Source organism: Uranotaenia lowii, chromosome 3 (assembly GCF_029784155.1).
Source record: "Uranotaenia lowii strain MFRU-FL chromosome 3, ASM2978415v1, whole genome shotgun sequence".
In the NCBI taxonomy this organism is placed as follows: Eukaryota; Metazoa; Arthropoda; class Insecta; order Diptera; family Culicidae; genus Uranotaenia; species Uranotaenia lowii.
The window spans coordinates 208,337,786-208,359,935 of record NC_073693.1 but is presented as its reverse complement, the minus strand read 5'-3'; positions in this window follow the sequence as shown (position 1 = coordinate 208,359,935).

The following is a 22,150-nucleotide window of genomic DNA, read 5'->3' as shown; positions in this document are numbered from 1 at the left end:
TTACGGCCGTTAAATTCATTCGATTGCAGCTGATGTCCTACTTCATTTCACTACACATCGTTTCACATTGGGCATGGATTCGGAAAAAAACTGTATATTTAGTGATGTTTTCAAGCAATACATTGTATAATTTTTCGTGTGTGAGAAGAAGCGAAATATTTCAATGATGGAAAATTGGTAATAAAAAATAAAAAAAAAATAATCCAACCAGTATTCGAAAAAAAGTCAAAAAAAAAACATAAAAGGAAACCACTTCAAATTTCAAGTTTTCATCGAATCACATGAGCAGCGTTCAAATTAATATAAAAAATGGTTTTTTGTCTGTCTGTCTATATATTCCCTGTAAACTCGGAAACTGCAACCTTTAAAATAAATCACCTGTAACTAACAAAACCTGTTATTTTAAATTGTTTTCCTTGAAAGTTCACCAAGATTCATTTATTATTACAGCAAATGTCCTGTAAAAAAGTTGTTCACTAAAAATTATATGTCACGTAATCATGTTTTCGACCTGTAAAATTACGGTAAATGTCCTGCTCCTTTTTGTCACAGGACATTTGCGTAATTTTACAGGAAATAATTTTTGCTGTGTAGCTCAGTTGGCAAGTCAGTTGCTTCCTCGGTCGATGTCCGCGAGTTCGAGCCCAAGAGTAAACATCGATCACAGTTATACCGGATAAGTTTTTCAATGACTGTCCGTCAACTGCATCGTTGATATTAGTCGCGAATGACATAAAGATGTTAAAACGACTATAATCGAAACAAATTTGGTATGAGAGGGTATTCAAATACGAATAATATTTCTATGATTATTTGAAACACCTCCTTTCTTTTATTGGAAAGATAGAGAAGGAGGAGTGAAGCTCCCATACATTTTTTTATCCTGCATAACTCGAGGACTTTTCGAGCAAATGGAACCAAATTTGGCATGGAAGGTTTTTGAGTAAGAAAATGGTTTCCATCGAAATTTGGTACCGTTCTCTCTTTCCTGTGGGCGATAGGGGAAGGAAGAAGGCTTTCTTACAATTTTTTCCATCGCCTGAGAACTGATCAAACAAATGGAACCAAATTTAGCATGTAGTACGAGAAATGGTAAAATGATTATTGGGGGGGGATCGCACCACGAACTTCGTGGTGAAAAGCGAGCACGCTATCACAAGACCACGCCTAGAAGTTGTTCTAACTGAAAATAAAACTCGAGGCCGATATGATTTTGTAGCATACCTGCAGGCGCACCCGCCCAACCAAACAGCCAGCCAGCCAGGAAGAAAGCACCTCAATGCACTTTTCGAGACTCTGTAAATCCCATTTTGAGTACTTGTATGCCCTTTATGTAACTTGAGTCGATTACAACGAACATGCAAATCACTTTTGCAACTTTCAAATTCATCAATGAGTACGTATATTTGACTTTTGAGAATTGGGCAGCTGATTCTTTTTGTCAGCCAAAATGTAAATTTTAAAGCCTTCATTCTAGTAAATATGTGACTTTTGTTTTTTTATTATTATTATTATTATTATAGAGACTTTGAGTAGGCTCACTCATTCGTCTCTGTTGACTTTTGGTTGATTGGGGTATGGCTCTTTTGATTGTGATGATTTTTCAAAATAACATGTCTTCTCGATGATTTTCCATCAGTGCATTCAGCCGTCAATGTACGTCAACGGAACATTCGACGGCCCCTCGTCAGAAGACACACACACCGACTCGTCCCCGACGAACATCAGCGAAACGTCAGAAGCAGCAAGCAAGCGACATTCCGGGCGCGCCAGCAAGTGACCGATCGGTTGACCGGAAGTTGCCTCTTGAGGTCAGATGCAGGCCTATTACCGTGACAGGACCCCAACTCAATTGAAAATGTGTTGGGAAAGGAAAATAAATAAAAATGTCTAGTTGTGCAAAGTGAAAAAATGGCGTCCATTTTGATCGATCGTGTGGTATCACTGATGAGTGTGAGTGAGAATTTTCACTCCGACACTACTGCACGAGCAAAGCTACGGAATTTAAAGCAGAACCGAACATAGGTGAGTAAAGCCTACTGAAGGGAAAAAATTGTGCCGCATTCGTGTCGTAGACCTGTCGTGATAAAAAAATCCCATATGAAAAAATGTCCAGTTTTTACATCTATCAGACAGCATTCCGTTTACTAAAAAAATAAGGCAGAAACGCCAAAATTATGTGTATAAAAATCAGGCGGAAACGCCAGTTTAATACTTTCAAAAAGTAGGATGAGAATGACAGCTAAAATGTGTTTGCAACTCTGGTGGATGTAGGGGAACTGGGGGTATAATGCCCAGTGTGGGCAAAACGCCCCACTGCGATATCTAGCTAGATATACACTTATTTTAAGAATTCGGTACGCTATTCGTTTTTTATTAACAGTAGAAACCTTTTGTACAAAAAATTAGCATCAAATATGCGATAAATCCCTGCAAAAATCCAAAAATACTTTTCAAGCCATATTCCTTGCTATTTGTGCGTTGACTTTCATAAGGAATTACGGCATCTATCGCAAAAAAATTACCTGACATCTGTTACAATGATGAACATTGGTCTTGAAAATCATCACAAAACGAAAAATTTCCTTATTCAATTATTTTTTATGTTATTTTGAACGATTTTTAAAACATGTCTAGGTGGGGCAAAACGCGCCATGCCCGTTCATCTTTAAGCATGTTTCATATTTGTTTAAATTTATATGCAGTTTCATCACACCAATTTTAAAGAAATTAATAAGTTGTATTGGAAAACATAACTTTAATATAAACGAATATATTTAATTTCTAAATTTAATATAGATTTAATTAACTATTCACAAGAATTTCAGTATATCAGGCAGCACTGCGCGTAGCAATACATTTTCCATCTGTGAAGTAGAATAGAAGTGTTTTTACCTAGCAAGCACTTTTGAAGGCACTTGGATCAATAAACACTTAATAAATGTTAAACGGCGCGATTGGGTACACACATATGCGCATTATGCCCCTACTGTATCTGAAATCCAATTTTCTACCTACTCTTCAAACTTCATTGAATTTGTGGCCTTTTTTGACCTTCCAGTTATTCTAACTATCAGATTTAGACAAAAAATAAATAAAACTTCCAAACACAATCGAAAATTAAAGTTAATCTTTTCAAATGTATTCTAAAACAAGGCTTTCATCTTAACGTGGGCATTATGCCCCCTCCTCCCCTAGAGATAATCCAAAAATAAAATAAATTGGTCATACATGGCAACACTTAGGTAAAGAGATGATAGAGCTTTAGTGTCAACCCTGCGACTGACAGGCTCAGCCGTTATCGCCGTTAAACGGAAAGAAGATTCAGGAAGACGGGATTGAAAAAAAGGAGTCAGTTTACAGACTAGTTTGGAAAAGAGATGACGGCGTTCGAGAAGTAGAATGAGAAACGAAGGATGAAAATGCGAAACAAACCGGTCGATCACGACAGTGAAGACGCTATCCAAAATATCTTTAAAATTTAAAACGCACGCTCGAACGTTCACAATAATGATACATTAAAGGTTTTTAGAAATAAGGCGGAAACGCCAGCGACGTTTTGGTCTTAAACATATGCGTTCTTCTGCCTTCTGTTATTTTGTAAAAAGAGAAAGCTTATAACATTTAACGATATCAGATGATAGCTAAGCAAACAAGTCCTTACCAGGCGAGTACGCCAGTAGTCCTTACCAGGCGAGTATGCCAGCAGTCCCTCCCTGGCGAGTACGCCAGCAGTCCTCCCCAGGCGAGTACGCCAGCAACCCTAACCAGGCGACTACGCCAGTAGTCCCACCCAGGCGAGTACGCCAACAGTCTCTCCCAGGCGAGTACGCCAGCAATCCCACCCAGGCGAGTACGTAAGCAACCCTACCAGGCGAGTACGCGAATAGTCCCACCCAGGCGAGTACGCAAGCAGTCCTTCCCAGGCGAGTACGCCAACAGTCCTTACCAGGCGAGTACGCCAGCAGTCCCTCCCAGGCGAGTGCGCCAGCAGTTCTCCCCAGGCAAGTACGCCAGTAGTCCCACCCAGGCGAGTGCGCCAGCAGTCTCTCCCAGGCGAGTACGCCAGCAGTCTCTCCCAGGCGAGTACGCCAGCAGTTCTTCCCAGGCGAGTACGCCAGCAGTCCTTCCCAGGCGAGTACGCCAGCAGTCCTTCCCAGGCGAGTACGCCAGCAGTCCTTCCCAGGTGAATACGCCAGCAGTCCCTCCCAGGCGAGTGCGCCAGCAGTTCTCCCCAGGCGAGTACGCCAGTTTTCCCACCCAGGCGAGTACGCCAACAGTCTCTCCCAGGCGAGTACGCCAGCAGTCCTTCCCAGGCGAGTACGCCAGCAGTCCCTCCCAGGCGAATTCGCCAGCAGTCCCTCCCAGGCAAATACGCCAGCAACCCTAACCAGGCGAGTACGCCAGTAGTCCCACCCAGGCGAGTACGCCAGCAATCCCTCCCAGGCGAGTACGCCAGTAACCCTTACCAGGCGAGTACGCCAGTAGTCCCACCCAGGAGAGTACGCCAGTAGACCCACCCAGGCGAGTACGCCAACAGTCTCTCCCAGGCGAGTACGCCAGCAGTCCTCATCAGGCGAGTACGCCAGCAACCCTAACCAAGCGAGTACGCTAGCAACCCAAACCAGGCGAGTACGCCAGCAATCCCATCCAGGCTAGTACGCCAGTAGTCCCACCCAGGCGAGTACGCCAGCAATCCCACCCAGGCGAGTACGTAAGCAACCCTACCAGGCGAGTACGCCAGCAGTCCCTCCCAGGCGAGTGCGCCAGCCGTTCTCCCCAGGCGAGTACGCCAGTAGTCCCACCCAGGCGAGTACGCCAGCAGTCTCTCCCAGGCGAGTACGCCAGCAGTCCTTCCCAGGCGAGTACGCCAGCAGTCCTTCCCAGGCGAGTACGCCAGCAGTCTCTCCCAGGCGAGTACGCCAGCAGTCCTTCCCAGGCGAGTACGCCAGCAGTCCTTCCCAGGCGAATACGCCAGCAGTCCCTCCCAGGCGAGTGCGCCAGGAGTTCTCCCCAGGCGAGTACGCCAGTAGTCCCACCCAGGCGAGTACGCCAACAGTCTCTTCCAGGCGAGTACGCCAGCAGTCCTTACCAGGCGAGTACGCCAGCAACCCTAACCAAGCGAGTACGCCAGCAACCCAAACCAGGCGAGTACGCCAGCAATCCCATCCAGGCTAGTACGCCAGTAGTCCCACCCAGGCGAGTACGCCAGCAATCCCACCCAGGCGAGTACGTAAGCAACCCTACCAGGCGAGTACGCCAGCAGTCCCTCCCAGGCGAGTGCGCCAGCCGTTCTCCCCAGGCGAGTACGCCAGTAGTCCCACCCAGGCGAGTACGTCAGCAGTCTCTCCCAGGCGAGTACGCCAGCAGTCCTTCCCAGGCGAGTACGCCAGCAGTCCTTCCCAGGCGAGTACGCCAGCAGTCTCTCCCAGGCGAGTACGCCAGCAGTCCTTCCCAGGCGAGTACGCCAGCAGTCCTTCCCAGGCGAGTACGCCAGCAGTCCCTCCCAGGCGAGTGCGCCAGGAGTTCTCCCCAGGCGAGTACGCCAGTTGTCCCACCCAGGCGAGTACGCCAACAGTCTCTCCCAGGCGAGTACGCCAGCAGTCCTTCCCAGGCGAGTACGCCAGCAGTCCTTCCCAGGCGAATTCGCCAGCACTCCCTCCCAGGCAAATACGCCAGCAACCCTAACCAGGCGAGTATGCCAGTAGTCCCACCCAGGCGAGTACGCCAGCAATCCCTCCCAGGCGAGTACGCTAGTAACCCTTACCAGGCGAGTACGCCAGTAGTCCCACCCAGGAGAGTACGCCAGTAGACCCACCCAGGCGAGTACGCCAGTAGTCCCAACCAGGCGAGTACGCCAACAGTCTCTCCCAGGCGAGTACGCCAGCAATCCTCATCAGGCGAGTACGCCAGCAACCCCAACCAGGCGAGTACGCCAGTAGTCCCTTCCAGACGAGTACGCCAGTAGTCCCACTAGCAATCCTAAGTAGGCGAATACGACAGCAGTTCTAAAAGCTAACCAGGCCAGTGCGCCACCAAAGCCTACACCGCTAGAATACTCCGCGCTATATTTCGCATTGAAATTCGTTGTTCATGTATGATTCAAATCTTGTTGGTATTATTGTCATCTTGAAAACATTGTTTTTGGACAATTTCTGGTTTCCTTGCATTGGAAAACCGTAACGATTATAATTAGCGTTTTTGCCCTAGTTTGTTCGCCTATTATTAATTTTGTAAAACTCTGAATATCAAAGTTTAGACTGGAGGTAGCAATTAGTTCAACAGTATGAAGCTGTCATTAGTAGAGATAAGATTGTGTGGAATCCTCTACAATTCTGTGAATTTAAGGATATTAGAATACCTAGCAAAGTTCCCTAGTCACCCTTTCATAGAAGCCAGAAAAACCATTAGAGAGTTCACGGTATAGAAAACATTTCGTAGCTTGATTCACTTGTCGCAAATATCTGATCGAGAATTATTCTTAGCTGCCAATTGTTCCAGCTTCGAATTGTGGACTTTCGGATAAAAGAAATGCGTGTTAGCTTAAGTGCCTATTGGAAAGCTATACTAGACGTGTTCCAACACCTACTTCTCATAATCGATCATAGCGATCTTACATATCAGCGTTCAACGGGCGAAGGAGCTTTCTTTGTGTTCTAGCCGGATCACAGATTGTTGACTGCGCCATGTTCCGTTCACGCAAGAGTAGTGAGATGCAGTTGTCCAGGTAGTGTCCTTCTAGGCCCTTGTTGATTCCGGCATCGTTGGCTAGTCGCCTGTGGCTGTTGGCGGTGGCATGCGCGATCGATAAAGTCTGTACCGTAGAGGAGGGTGATCGTTGTTAGAAGTGCAAAATTCTAGCGTTGATCCGGCTCTAATGACGTTCGGGTTTCATGATGAATGCCTCTGGTGCCCTCAGCACTTGTGATGTTGAAGGAGGCTTCTTGTTGTTTTTTATCATCGTCTTTCTGAAAGTAAATAAAGAAAGAAACTCAAAACAAATTTTGAGTCCTTCAGACCTCACAGACATTTTTTTAAATTCTAGAGCAGAAAATCTATTGAAAATGAATAATTTGTACACTGCTTTCTTTTGCAATCTTCTGATAATAATACTTCATGATTTTCCATTTTTTAAGCTTTCATCTAACGAAATTTCTATTGATAGGTCTTTATTAAGTGCGCACTATTTTACTATTTTACAGCCGTCACAAGAATGCCGTAGAAACAACGCACTTGAAGACTTTAAATAAGCTTGTGCGTGCTCGTGAAAACCATCCAAAACACTTTCCAGAAATCACTTTTGTATTTTAAAGCATTTTTGTGTTTTAAAATTTGAGTTTTCTCGTAATTTTCACTATTATAGAAAATAGAAAATCACAAAATATTTTGTCCATCTACACGTCGCATGTCGCCAACTGTGATGATACAGTGTAGCCCAGGACGCGTGTCCTAAGCCCTTCTTTTTTAACAAATCCCATCGCGTTTATTTGCAGCCTGGTGCACGCGGATAAATGTATGTAGTACGCCTCAAATTTTTATTTTATTTTTTTCGTCTTTGCTTTTCACGAGGCTCGAATTGATTTACGGTACCTCGTTCGATTGGTCATAAAATGAACAGCTCCCATTTTTCCGCGAATAAAAAGTGCGAAAATGTGTGCGCTTGTGTATTATTCGAAATAAACAACAAATAATTCCAAATTCCGAAATCGGTGAATTGAGGTAGATATTTTTCGCCAGCGCAATCATTTACGTGTGCTTTCAAACACATTTTGTTTTATTTTATTTTCAAGCCAATTTCTTTACTCGATTTATTGCTGGTGTGGAGCAGATGTGTGGATTTGAACAATGATATGCTACAGTTTGATTATTTGCATCGCTGGTGTTTTACAACGCGCATAAAAACGCAAAACAAGTCATAAAAACATAACAACACGTTGCACTGTTTCGGATTGGACGCAATTGAGGTTTTGTTGAATTATACGCTAGAGGTTATAGAGCTCCTTTACTGCTAAATTTGGATCCATTTAGCTTAATCAATTGAAACAGAATGCTTTGCAATAAATGATCAAATGGTTGTCAATGGCTTCATTTGATGTTCTCGTTTCCCATAAGAATCTCAATGAAAGTCGATTGACTGAAACACATTCCTAACATTGACTTGTAATAAAGACTATTAATGATTTTTTTTCTTAAACTTTTTGGTGCGTTCCCAAAATTCCTGAGCAATTCAATCAAATTCATGGTAATACCTGAGCACAGATCAAAACGATGAAATGTCAATCACCAGGTGTCAAAATCTAAACTTCTTCATCATTGATTGGGATGTGATGTGTTGCTGTGAAGTATTCATATTTGGAATGTGTCAAAAAGTTGTGCCGCCCCATTCGTTTCTTTCTAACGAGATCAAATCATCTCTCATCCGGTAGCATTTTATTCAATCCAAACCGTATTCAGTCAGCAGATTGCATATCCCGGTCGGGCTTCCTTTGAACGGCTTTGACATATTTGGCAAACAACATTTCCAGACGCCGCAGTCGCGCCGACAGTAACGAAACAAATCACTTATTTGATGCTTTACCTGTATCACGGGACTGACGAAAAACTGTCTCTAGGGAGGGGAGTTTAAAAATGTGCTTTTTTCGGGCAAACGAAAGCATAACGACAGCAAGTGCACTTTCAAAGTAAAGGGTGGCATTACGTAAAAAACGTTAGCTAACTTACTTACTTTCTTACTTACTTACTCAATTACTTGACAGTTTACATAATTATTAAGCTTTCAATAAAAAAAAATCAACTCACATTTACCATTCAGAAGATCTCAATGACAATTAACTGTTATAGAAAACTTTTAACTAACAACTAGTGAGTGCTTCGTACCGTTACTGATTGAATGAATGAATGTGTTCATCATATTTTCACAATGCCGTTTTTTTCCATTTTTTCATAAGATGTTCTTTTGATAGCTGAAAGAATTTCATAAGACTCTTACGAAACACAATTTTGCACTCTAAAAAGTGGCTTATAAGAAGCATCTTATGATAATTATGATAAGAATTGGCTTGAGTGTACTGGAAGCCCTGACAAAGCTGAACGTAGACTGTGGGATACCGAAAGACCTATGTTGTCGATTATCCTATTTCCGTTTAATATTACACATTATAATTACTAGAGTGTAACTGGATCTGGATTGTCATTAGAACACCCCTCGTAAGTAAACGAATTGCAACTATTGCCGTTTCACATCTTGCGTGCAGGCCGTCTTTCTTCACCTTCGTTAAGCCAATTCAAGACAGCTCCCCGAACACGCACGACGTGCGTCCTATGTCTTCAAGCGACGAATCGTTCTGAGTTTTCCCATAATGCCCGGGTTTGCACAAGGTAAGAGGCAACATTTTCTAGGCTAGGCTAGGCGAAATATGCAGAGAGCGAGGACCCCCTTAACGAGAGCGGAGCGAAGAGTGCCCTACGCAATTGCGAGATCTGCCCTCTGCAGGGCAATCAAGGCGAGCAAAAAGGCTCGATTCAGGCAACTCTGCGAGGACGCCAATGACAACCCCTGAGGCGATGCTTACAGGATTTTCATGGCCAAGACGCGGAACGGAGGTGTGTCACAGGAATCGTGTCCAAACAAACTGCGAGAAATCGTCAACGAGCTGTTCCCATAACACGGGGAAGTTACATGGCCGAAGGTCCTATACGACTGGGATACGAGTGAAGAGGAGCAGATTTCACTGGAAGAACTGCGCGACATCGCTAAGTCCCTCCAGTTGAACAAAACTCCGGATGCTGGAATGTTCCGGTCATCACTGCAACAGTACGTGGATGAGAGGGTCTTCCCAGAAGTGTGGAAGCTGCAGCGATTGGTGCTCCTGCCAAAACCGTGCAAGCCATGCGATTGGTGCTCCTGCCAAAACCGTGCAAGCCAAGCCATGTGCTAGAGAAGGTGGTCCAGAGCAGGATCCAGCTCTACACCGAAAGTGCGAACGGCCTATCCAATAAACATTTCGGTTTTCGGAAAGGCCCAGGCCATTCGACGTGTCATCGAAGAAGCAGACAAAGCCAGACTGAAGAAGAGGAGGGGAGACCGGTTTTGCGTCAGTGGTCACCCTTGACGTGAAGAACGCCTTCAACAGCGTCAGTTGGGCAGCGATTGCGTCGTCGCTCATTTATATGAGGATTCCGGCATATATCTGTAGGATAGTGGAGTGTTACTTCCGTAACCGCCAACTACAGTATATGACCAAAGAGACTGCTGAGACTGCTTCTCCCCACGAGAGTGAGACTTGTGGGATTCGCCGACGACGTGGTTCTCCTGGCATAGGGCACATCAACTGGAGAGGTCCAGCTACTCGCCACAGTAGCGATTGAAAAGGTGGAAAGTTGGATGCGCTTCAAGAGCCTGCGTCTGGCTCACCACAAGACCGAGATGAAGCTGATCACCAACCTGATCTCAGCACAATCAGGCACGATTGCAGCTGGACCGTGCGCTATCGATTCCAAGCGTGCAATCAAATACCTAGGAGTGATGACCGACGACCGGCTGAGTTTTACGTTCCACGTCGAACAACTCGGCGATCCGCTGCAGAAGAAGGAGGGTCTTGGCGAGTGTGACCTCGTCCATGCCCATCTCGGTCTTGCTTGAGGAATATATCTTCTGCTACGAGCACAGGTTCATGCCCGATGTACGGATACATACCAGCAGAAACATGGGACAGCTTGGAACGTGGCCGGTGGACCCATCGCTTGATCCCTAACGGCGGATTCTGGATGAATCGCAGACAAGAAGAGGTGGATTTCTGCATGACACGGTTCTTGACTGGTCACGGATGCTTCATGCAGTACCACCCTCGGTTACCACACGTGGCCTCGCCATTCTGCCCAACCTGCAGTTACACAGTAGAGACACCAGAGCCCGTAGTGTTCAACTGTCCGAAGTTCGGAAGGGTACGCGCTAACATGCTTGCCGCCTGCGAACCAGATACGACAGCCGACAACATCGTGTGGAGGATGTGTGAGGATGCCAATACTTGGCGCATGGTCGGCGATGGGTTCACTCAGATCATGACTGCTCTGCAAAGGAGTTGGAACCAGCACCAGACCGCGACCAGTGTAGGGTGGCAGTAAAGCACAACGTTACCGTCGCGGAGTATTCGAGTCGAATGCGCCCTCTGCGACGGAGGCTTTGGGGATGACTTCCTTCGCCGTCGAACTCGTAGGGGGAAGAGTATTCACGTCGCGGAATACTCTCGGGTAGAGTGGTCTCACGTCGCCGTCGGATGAGCCACTCGAGTTGGGTAGGATGACATCACCGTTGGGATTCATCTGAGTCGCTAGCGTTAAAGACCCGTACGTGTGCTGTGACAGCCGCGAGTCTAGGATAAGCTGCTCTCGATCTGGCACACGGATGGGCAAAGTGGAGAGGACCTCGAGACAAACCAAGTGGAGCCAAGATCTCGAGTCGTTACTGGAGAGGTCATTGGTCTCTTGGAGTGGTCTCCAAGTGGAAACCAAGTGAGCCTCGGGTTACGAGTAAAGGCCGGACCTCGAGTCATCAGACGAGAGGTCCTTAGTCTGGAACCGTAACAAGAGGCAGGGTATATATGCTGGAGTTTTAACTTGAAATTGAGTAAGCCGATGAGCGTTTAAGCGCGGACTTGGTCTCCCATCTCGGGTACAGCCTTCGATGCAGGTCCGGATGGGAATTATGACTAGAGGCCCCATGTGGACTTTATGGCGTATTGGTACATAGTATCTAAAGTCGACCAATTGCACCCATGGACCCAGAATAGCATACTGGGGGGATGAGATGGCTCGCCGTGCCTTGAAATGCAATCCGTAAAAATAATTTACCACCTGTGTGATCAACTTATAAAAAAGTGCCATACACTATAGTATTCATTTGAACTGCAAACGAGATGCGAATTTAAATATGAATTAATCAAATACTGATGCAAATTTTAGACAACTGGCGCAAATTGTATGATTATTTTATAAACTTAAAATAAAATATGTGTAACTTAACGAAAAGATATTTTCAAATTATTTTCAGTTTCCGTAAGCTCTCTGCATCCTCGCCATCATGGTTCACAAAAATTAGAACAAATCGCTGTAGAAAAGCGTATTATAAATTCATAAACTTGGTTCCATGCTGCCTGTGTGAGGGGTTGATTTGTCCCGGAGCTTTTTCAGTTAGCAATTCGCTCGCCCACCACAACCCGGATGGTTTCAACTGTTGGTGATGATCTTGTTGCTTCATCGGATCAACCCGCCCAGTTCAGCCCCACACTCACACACGGCTACACTCCACTCGCGTACAAAAGGCAGAGCGACAGTGTTTAATTAATCTTGAATGAAAAGTGACGGAGGCGTAAACATAACTAGAGCGTGGGACAACGCTCTCTCACAGAACTGTTTTTCCTTTCCGGCGCTTACTGGGCTTTCCAGTTCCCCGGAGAATTTCACCGGAAACCACCAGACGGTGGCAGTCATAAGGTAGGGTGCTTTGCAATGTGTAGTTCACGAATCAGAGATTTTTCTTTTTTTTTTTTGGAGCACCATTAGCAGACAATGTTCAACAAGATTCATCACCGCTGCTGCTGTGTGAAACATTGAAATACCACCAGTTCCCAAAAAGTAACGCACCCTTTCATTGTCTTCCAGTGGTATTAATTACAATTACCTTGAGCATTAATTATGTCCTTTGTTTTGTTAAAAAAGAAAAAGATGGACTCAGAATACTCGCACGTGGTTTGTGAACTGCAGATTTTACCGTACACTCAGAGGAAATCTTATTACAAATCTAGACACGAATGCCATAATGATGGTAAAGTGTCAAAAATAAAACCTAAAAAAAAAAAAAAATTATTACAAATTTCATAAGATACATCTTATGAACCGCTTTTTTGCGTCTAAACTAAATTTTCATAAGAGTCTTATGAAATTCTTTCAATATTCATACGAAGTTCTTATGAAAAATAGAAGAAGCGGCATTGTGAAAAAATAATGAACACATTCATCCCATCAGTCATTTTCTCATCGTCGTACCAAGCACTTGTTTTTCTCAAAGTTGAAGTTGATTTTGTTATTCTACATGGTAAGTTGATTTTTTGTGAACGTTCAAATTATTTGTTAACTAGAACACATATTTTAATGTTTACTTTTCAGCATGTTGATCGGCGAAAAGGATAAGTTTAATGAACCAGGTGCGGCAGAATGACAGTTGGAACCATGCCTGAATGTGCTGCTAATGGTGATCATGGTGTAATTTTAAACAAATAACAAATTACCCAGAAAATAAACTGAATGTTTTTAACATCAATTATCTTGATATTTACTCATCAAAGGTAAAATTTACTGTTTCCATAAGACCCTCTTATGAAAAGCAACAACCCCTCAATGAAGCAGGTGTTCATCTGAAGAATTCATTCGCTTCATAAGACAATCTTATGAATTTCATAGATTTCTCTTATGGCGCCACTTCATAAGAGAATCTTATGGTATATATAATAGTATTTTTCTGAGTGTAGGTTTTGAATCGAATAAACCACTTGATAATATTATCTTTACACATTTCAAGTACCGTCAACTGGGGCAACATGCAACAATTTTCAATTTCATTGGCTTCTAAAAACTTTATGTTCACAGTTAATCATACCTCTTATGCATTAAAAGTTTCAAGGTTGACGGGACATCAAATTGGCGTAGTCAGAAAAATTATTGGTTCCTTCAGTTATTTTTAATTTTCTAAAAACATGCGATTGTCCTTCTCCTCAGAAAATGGGGTAACTTGCAACAAACTATGTTTTTGATAAGAAATCTTATGAAAACGTATGAAAATGTATAGTTTTTGAAAAATTTGCGATGAATTCAAGATCATTACGCATGAAAACACCATTTGCTGTGATTTTTTGTTTTGTGAAAACTTATTTTCACTTTTTTCTGAAAATTAGGGTGCTGCATACATTAAGGGGTAAAACAATAGTACTAAAAATTGAAAAAGCCGAAATCATTAAAAAAAAATGTTTGGATAAAAGAAATTTCAGTATTGACAAACGCGTGATGCAATACAATCATATTCCAGCATTTGGATATGAGATTTACAAGGTGTTTCTTTGATTTGCATTTTGTTGCATTTTACCCCACACTGGTAACTGAATTATAAAAATATTTATTTAAAAAAATTGAGTGATTTTTCGAAAACTATTTTTACATCAATAGTGTTGGTATGGGATGAGGAAATTAGAAAAAGTTTGTAGGTGATATTATCAAGCCAATCCTTCATACTGGGTATAGTTTTTTACGGCATCGAAAAATGTTAAAAATTGTACATTTATTGTTCGATTTTTTAAATTTTATATGAAAATCAAAAACTTTAAAAAACTATCTCAGGATGCTAGAAATTATGTCATCATCATGTTGTAATCATTAAAAGATATCTTTATCTCATTACATTAAATTAAAAATTGAATCAGTGTGGTGTTTTCTAAATGTTACATCCAACCCCGCTGTTGCATGATGCCCCGTTTGACGGTATATCGTTCAGGCGACTTTTCAGATTTAAGGGCTTATTCTGCGAGACGCGTGTCAAGACTAGCAAAATTTCACCTTCCACGCTAATTTCAGGTAGAAATAGTTCCTTTTATCATCAAAAATAATTACAGTAAAGGTGGTGTTGCGATAATGTGCGCTTTTCGATTAAGGAGCTTTCGAAAATCATCAGAAAAATACACTGAATGCTTTCTAAAAAGCTTCAGCAACTTCAAAAACCATCATAATGTATCAAACAATTGTAGATCTCGGCTAGTTTCTAGGGGAGGGGCGGGCTATATGCGTCTATTAAGAAGAATACTGATTTTCTCAAATATTGCATCGAATATGTGTACAAAAACTATAGAAACATGAGCAGGCATCTGTTTCCTATACATTGGAGTTGTTATGTTGAGTTCTTATGTTGAAATCTCCTTCAGTTTTTGAGAAATCGATTTTATTTTAACTGTTGTCAAAATTGCCGAACCTCAAACCGTGCGGGCTAAATGCGCCTATTTATGTTTTAGGCAAAATTTCTGTTTTTTTACAATATTTCCGTATAATTTCATTGGAAATACTAGAAACTGATAACTTGCATACGACAATGCTGAAGTTTTATAAAAATCTATTTCTTCTATAATTTTATATAATAAAACTAGGGTGTCCTACCCGGGATTTCCCGGTCGGGAATTTCCGGGAATTAGAAAAAATAGGGAATTCCCGAATCCCGGGAAACGCTTAAGAAATCCCGGGAATTTCCGATGCCAGTAAAATGTTCTAAATTACTACAAATTTACACGATCTAAATTGGAAAAATGAATCATATTGAGCAAGGAAAATGATAGTTTTACCACTGACCATACTGACTGGACATTTCGTTGGTTGGATAATTTTTACAACAGTACGCAATATCGATTCCAGAGTGCCATCGATCGATTTGAGAAATGCTATCCCAGTTAGAAAGTGCAATCCAACTTAAAAAAAAAGACAATTTCTACGATAAAATCGGGCTAAAAAGGTTATTTTTTTTGTCGGTTTTGCAAACCTACAAACTTTGACAAAAAATAGCCTGAAAATGGTTGAATTTGGTTTCTAAGTGTCATGTCAGTGTTATCAGTTCAAAAGTTGAAACAAAGACAGTAGTAGCACGAACAGTAAAAAAATCAAGATGGACGTACATGGGTAGTTAAAAGTGAATAAAGTGATGGAAAATGAACTGACATATGGCTAAAGACTGTAAAATATTTAATGAGATAACTAACCCAAATCCCATGTACCGGGGGGTGGAGGTGGGCCATCATCATCATCATTATCAGTGACCTTGATGGCTTAGTCTTAAATATTTTTTTTTCTTAAATCTGGTTAACACAAGGAATTTGATAAAAACATGTTTTTCCTATCGAAAACTTGTAACCGCGGGGGGTTCTAATCTTTAAAACCCACTGTGGCTGCCAAATGGTAGCCAGCACTGAATGGTCCCTTCGTGAAGCATGTAGCTTATGCGCCACTCCGACCGAAATCGAAGACCACACACCTAGGTCTGAATTGCCCGGCTGAGACTCTCGTCAAGGCGAGTCCATATGTTAATCCGAAAGGGATTAAGGACCGATTCAGGTGACTTACAAATTAAGACCCAAAAGCTCGAGTGGGAACTCGGTCACACTCTACCAATTCGTCCGAAACCAGATTCAAAGCCAAGATGAGGCGGTAAGAGTTCGCTCATACCTAAAGGTATCTTCATTGGCCTACAGTTACTCCAACCCGACCCACGAACAATTACAGAAGTACACCAAGTTACTCATAATCAAGGCACGAGGCCATTTCTCCAAAAGTTAATTCGAGCCCGAGTGATGGGATTTCAAGTTTATCTTCAACTAAAAATTCTGTCGATTTGGAATTTGCATTATACTGTGTTTATTGCTATAATGTGTTCAATTATGCTAGCATAACGAAAGGCGCTTTCTTGCGCAACTTCATTGACTACTGAAGTAAACGCATGGTAGTTAATGATACAGATTTGGCTTACAATATTTCACTTCTTAGTTTTATTTTTCTACCATCTATCCTATCGGTGCGTGCGAGAATTCTACGAAAAAAAGATTGGCTATTGGTCTAGACCGAGGTGCTGTTGATGCTGATGTTATTCCGCATGGGGATTCCCCGTTCTAGTGCATCGGAATTCGAAAAATTCATATTGGGACTTCCATAACTTCTCTACTTATGCATAAGATTTATAAATTCTCGGAAATTTGTCAACCACTTTTTAAAACATTTTACGAACGCGTCCGACGCTTTGTAAGCGGTCCGGGAAAAATCGGATTCTGCAAGGTGATCCGTTGCATAAAAGATGGACGACACACTGCGAAGATGGGTATGAAAATACTGGAATAGGCACATGAGGGCAATGACTCACCAATTGTAGCCGGGTTGGCTGTACCTCGTGGCAATCTCGTGTGTCGTTGTTGAGTCTGCTGCTGTTTACAACTCCTATTGAGCTGCTCTGTCGTCGTCGATGCTGTTTAGGAAACAGCTTGTAGAACGCTGAACTAATTGTCGGCGGCGAATGGACCTCGCCTCGTTCCACTGGGTGAGGACCCCGGGTTGACGGTTGGGGCCCTTTTCCGACCTACCGTCGGAATGTCTAGTTCGTGGGCGGTCAGATCTCCTCCGCTTTGCTAGATCAGGCGATACTTTTTGGCCAATACGGCAGTAATATTAGCACCATGAGTTACGGTCGGATTACAACGCACGACTTTACCTGCAACTATTTTCTAGTCACGCACAAATTCTCTGCCCTATCTCGCACTAGTAGTTTAATTGGCGAACTACTGAAAATTTAGAAATTTTAATCTCTAATAAAATCAAAACCACATCACTAAAATTTACCTATTATCTGCTTGAAAAATTAAAGAAAATTAAAATTTAATAAAAAAAAATCGAAACGCGATCAAATAGTGCACTTCCGTGTTCACTCACGAACCAGATTAAAGTGTTCTGTAAGATGTATCCTCAGACTAGGGAAAGCCATCTCGGGCGTACGACTTTAACGGAAGTACGTCATTTCCCGATCCATCTTTAGAAAATCTTCGGGAATTCTTAAAATTGGATAAATCGCACGCTATTGGTCCGTAATTCGGGTCTTCCCGTCTCTTTCCAACCCTCTTGGAATAGCCTATGGATCGACTTGGGGGAGTAAGCTTAACCCTCATCCCTTCGAGATGAGCTTCGATTAAGGGATGGGAACATTCAGTGCTTAGTTGCATACATTTTGGCGTTTACGATTCGAGATTCGAACAGTTATCTAATTCAAAATTTTAAATGGTGCGACCGCTACAAACTTAGTGTAATAAATAGTGAAAAACGCCAAAGAATCTATAAAACCAATAATGAAACGCTAAGGAAAGAATCTGAATGTTCTATTTTGCAACACTCATCATTTAGAACCTCCGTTTCGGATACTGTTTACAGTAGCAAAACCATCAGCAAAGAAATGACATATTGTTAAACAAATGGATAGTTATCTGAAAATTTATGTTGTTCGATTAATAACAGTCTAGCTAACTAACTTCTACGGATAGTGAGAAATCTTTCTCAATTATATCAAATTTCGGAAGCTAGAATAAAACCGGTTTAAAGGTTAAAGTACTTTGGGGTCTTCGGTTTGCTTTTTGAATTTTTGACGCATTAAAAAAGATTGAAATATTTTGCAATACTAGATACTACTTTAAATTTAATAATACCATATTGATAAGAATAGATACGCAGTAGAGGGTTAAGATCTCTATGTTGAAATCTTCTTTATCAATTTTCCCGGGATCCCGGGAAAAGGATCGTCAGATTTCCCGATTCTCGGGAACGCTAAAATGGCCGGGAAATGGACACTCTAAATCATGGGTGGCCAAACCATGACCCGCGGGCCACATGCCACATGGACCAGCTTTTTGTGGCCCGCGAAGCTCTTTTTGGAAAAGCCATGTTCTAAGAATTGATCGGTTTTCTTAGTCTGCGTATATCATTTGGAAAAATATATCTAAATCTACTCTTACTAAGTTTAGAACAAAGATCTGAAAATCTCTTTAAATTTATATGTATATGAGGAAAAGTGAAAAAAAAATTATTTCGAAAAAACATGCTTTTAAATTGTTGTGTTTGGTAATTTTTCATACATTTTTCGAACAATTGCATTTTTTTTATTTCGAACGTAAAAGTATGCAAATATAATTTTAATATCTAAAAAAATCAACATGAAGAATCGTTTGACATTATTTACTTGAAATCGATCATTTTTGCAGTAAAACACCTTTGGTTCTGCGGGCCTTAAATAATTTTACAAAAAAGATTACATTCACTGTATAAAAAAACCAATAATATGTAATTACAATTTTTTAAATTATCAAAGTCGTACGGTATTTGTTATTGTTTGCTAAGCTTCAACAGAAAAGGGTTTATTATGAAAATTAAAGCAAATCTAAACAGATTTTTATTAACTTCTTGCTCTGTATTTATGAACATCAATAATAAAAAACTTGACAAAATTTACAGTTGGGTATTAAAATTCAATTAGAACCGGTTTGGTACTGACAAATCTCTCCGAAGAACGACTTTTTTTTAGCAAAACTTGTACTTGAAAAAGCTGCAATGATTAAATAAGACTAAAATTCGTATTCATCTTGTTCATAGAACGCTTTCCAAATTCACTAGTCAAATCTAGATATTGAAAAATTTAGAAAGAGTTGGATTGAGTTGAGGTTGAGGACCGTTCTTCGAAAAATCAATATTATTTATTAGATAACAAGAGTTCGTCAAAAAAATATTCTTTTAAGTGTAAAAAGCTTGTGAACGTAACTTTTTTCAACAATACCATTCTGCGGTATTTTTCAATTCCTCTATAAAATTTTTCTAAGGAAGACGGTAAACTTGAAAACTTTCGAAAATGGACTGTCATTTTTATTATATTTGGAGAATTAATTTATCTCCATTGTAGTCACGCCATTTGAAATTCCCTGGGATGAATAAACTGATGAGATTTTGAATGCCTTGAAAAAATTGACGTTCATACATAAGTTGGCAGGTAATACTCATTTCGTATTGCGTAATTTTATACTATTTTTCAAATTATTCCAGCACGTATCTGGGTTAGGGTTGCCATATTATGGAGGAAATTCGTCCATAAGAAAAACTTTATCAAATCTGTTTGGAGATCTTCAATTCTTTCTAAAGGTGTTAATTAGAGCTTCAATTCGAAGTATTAATGATAAAAATCATATATTTATTCTATTTAACCTGTCATTCAAAGGTAGCGGCATTTTACAAACATGATGGGGGCATACAAAAACACTCTCTTATTTCACTTTCCAATCATTATGAAACCATCATAAAAGCCTAAATTTGTTTTACTTCTATGGTTCATTTGAATAAGAAACAAAAACCACCCAACTTTTTGTTTTGAGCTTCTTTACGTATAATTTTTAAAAGTCAAAATATTACATCAAAAGGTATCCAAACCTTGTATGAATTTTTAAATTTTTTTGAGTTGGTTTTTTCATAAAATTCTTTCTTGCCTTATTTTCAAAGCGTAGGTATTACCCTCAAAATGCATTGATTAGATATGTTGTCTCGTTAGCCATTTCGTCAAACGGCCGTAGGCCATTTTATCCAATGTACAACGTTTCAGATTTAAAAAAAAAACTATTTTTTCGAGGTATTTATTTACTTTTACTGTAGCTTTTGAGTGTGGTGTAATAGAACTTTAACATGTTCGACAAATTTATGTATTTTGACCAGATACATAACTACGTCGGAGATATCAAAGCCCTAATTTGAAAAACAAAAAAGTTAGCATTTTTATCTCGTTATCGGTGGACCCTTTGGCAATAAATGTTATGATGGTGTCCGGAATATCGATTGGACATAGTTTCAGATAATAATATATTTTGTAAACAATCCAGAAAAACACTGGTTTGGATTAGAAAATTTTGAACAAAAAAATCATGTGTGATTTTTCCCGAGGAATCGAACGAAGACTGTTTGAGCCTCCACCGGAAAATGGAGTAATGGCTGATTTTACCCTCGATTCCTCAATATTATTCGATTAATTATATAAAACAGAAAGAGCGGACTTGAAAATATTGAATTAAATAAGACCTATCATGTGTGATTTTTTCCGAGATATCGAATGGAAGCTATTCAAGATAACCGCACGCATCGGAAAAAGGAGTAGTGGCTGTTTTACCCTCGATTCCCCAATATTTTCAATTAAAACAAAAATTTTCAGTCCGATCAAGCTTTGAACTATGTAAAAAATGTTGAGAAATTGATGGTAAAACTGCCATTACTTCAGTTTCCGATGCGTGTAGTAGCTCAAATAATCTCTATTCGATTCTTCGGAAAAAAATTACATACGATAAGTCTCATTTGATTCAAAATATTTATAAGTGTAAACATGCGTTTTTTTTTTCAACTAATTGAAAAATGTAGGTGAATTGAGGGTAAAAATAGCCATAACTCAAATAACCTTATTTGATTTCACGAAAAAAAAATCAAATAAGAAATGAAACATTTGGTCCAAAAATTTCAAGCCCGGACAGGCTTTTCTGAACTACACGGGAAACAATAAAAAGGTAATATTTACCGAGATAGCCAAGGTGAACGTTCGTGGAAGCCGGAAGGTAGCTTCTACCTTTTCGAGGTGAAACTCACCTCACAGTGAGATAAAGTTTACCTGAATCGATCTGGAAAAAAGGTACAATTCACCGAGAAAAAATGTGAATCCAAAAAAGGTTAATCTTACCTCGTAGCAAGGTGAAATTAACCTAAATTGAGCTAAATAAAAATGTACAACCCACCTAGAAAAAAAGGTAAGACTCACCTCGTAGTGAGGTTAAGTTGACCTGGATTGAGCTAAACAAAACGGTAAAATTTCTTTCGAAAAAATAGTAGGGGTAAGCTGTTTTGTCATTCCGGAACAAGTTTTTGCTTCGTGTCCAATTTGTAAAAATCGGAATAGAATGGCAAGTGTTTTCTTAGATATCATTTATTTGTGCTGGTTCTCGTCGTAATATTTTGTTTTTGTTTCAGATTAGCCCACAGAGCTTCTACGTCATCATCTAGTTATCATTCTGGAAATGCCGGACCTGACCGGATTAGTCGAAAGGAGGAGGGCTTGAATATGTTATCGCAATGCAGAAGGATTCAGTGGGTATTATTTACTATTTTTCAAGGTGAATGCGAAAAATCTAAAATTTACCGTTTTGCTAGGTGAATTGAAAAAAAGGTAAAATTTACCGAGAAAGATGGGTGGAAAAAAATCCCCCTGCTTCTTGGTATTTTTTTTTCGAGTACCAGATGACTGTAAGGTCGAATTCACAGTGAGCGCGAAGCGAAGTGCGAAGCGAATTTCCAATTCGCGCGAAAAACCGCTTCTCATTGAAACACGTTGAAAAAGCATCGACCGGCCACAGTGCAAGCGAATTTTCGTGCGAAGACCCGGCTCGATCGCGTGAATTCATTTTGTTCATCCGGACATACACTGAAAATATTCTTTATATATTTTTCATCGCAAATGATTATTTATCTTAAAATCTTTTTCAAAAGTTCATTTATTTAATTTTCAATGCCGTTTCTG